A 1435-nucleotide genomic window follows, 5' to 3' on the forward strand; every position below is an offset into this window, starting at 1 on the left:
TCTCTATATATACCGGTCCGGCTTGGGGGGAGGGCTCGTGCTTTCACGCTCAACGTATAATATTACGCCATGGGTTTGTTAGTTTGGGCGTCAGGAACGTGTTCGGAAGGGTGTTCTTCATCCAACGCATTCGTATCTTGAGAAGAACGAGTGCTGGGTTCAGCCAGCCAGAGTAATCTCAATAAGCTAAATGTAGTCCATAACTCTGCTATAAGACTCAAAACCGGGGCTTTCCGGACGTCCCCTATTGTCAGTATCTTAGCTGAATAAATAAATAAATAAATAAAATGTTTTTATTGTAATATAAGTTAGAAATGTAACAAATTACAAAGTCATACAAATGATAATGAGGGGGAAAAGAAAAAACAAACAATAATTAGTATTTATAAAAAAGAATAGGTCATACAAGAAATCATTTATGATGAAATCCGTGGCCAACGCCCCGGCCCGATCCAAACCCGCCCCAGGCCCGACCCCCGCGCGAACCGATCCGATCAGTACAACCGACCAGACCGCCAAGCCCAGGAGCCGAACCCAGACCAAGCCCAGACCAACACCGCGATAAGGTGCAAGAGGATTTGAGAGAGGGGGGGGTGGATAAGACAGGAAACTATAAACAGAGGATTGTGAAGGGGGGATTCTGGGCCGTATTCAGGATTTTGTCTAGGGGCGGAGGCGAGAGTACAAACAGTGATGTACCAGGGGTGGGAATGTTCCAAATTTTCGGAGTCTGGCCTACAGCAAAGGAGAAAAATGAAGCTCAAGGAGGCCCAGGCCCTTGCCCCCCTAAATACGGTCCTTAGAGATTAAAGGAGAGAAACCCCGACCCCAAGGAGAGAAACCCCGACCCCAAATGAAATTGAGATAGGCAAAATGAAAGAAGAAGTTGAACGTCCCATTGCTCAGCTCCGACACTGATGTAATTTCATTTCGGTATGGAATACAACATTGGTCATGAAAATGTTAAGGAACATTGCTAAAGGCTGGAACTAGGAGTATGAATATTATTAGGCTCATACAGATATATACAGGACTAGTAGGCAAATGATCGAATTAATAATAAAGGGTGTCCCAATAAGAGCGCAAGATTTGATTGGTTAATAAAGCATGGTTCTCCGTGGAATAAAATGGACTTCTTAGATGATTTGTATCCAATAAGAGCGCAAGATTTGATTGGTTAATAAAGCAAAAATTACATGATCATAGAGGCCATTTCTCGTCAGACAAAAGGAAAATGACAGGATTATGACTAGGAAAATGCTCTCGCAAAAGTGATAATGTGTCGATTTTATTATGCTAACGCGTTTTTGAACAGTTTTAGACTCCATGATGACTAATTTTGATTTGTTTACAATCAATCTGTAAAAGATTGAGCAAGATAAAACAACCGCATAACAATGACCCTTTCAAATCTTGCGTTCTTAGGTGCTATCAT

Source organism: Diaphorina citri, unplaced genomic scaffold (genome assembly GCF_000475195.1).
Source record: "Diaphorina citri unplaced genomic scaffold, Diaci psyllid genome assembly version 1.1 scaffold4104, whole genome shotgun sequence".
NCBI lineage: Eukaryota > Metazoa > Arthropoda > Insecta > Hemiptera > Psyllidae > Diaphorina > Diaphorina citri.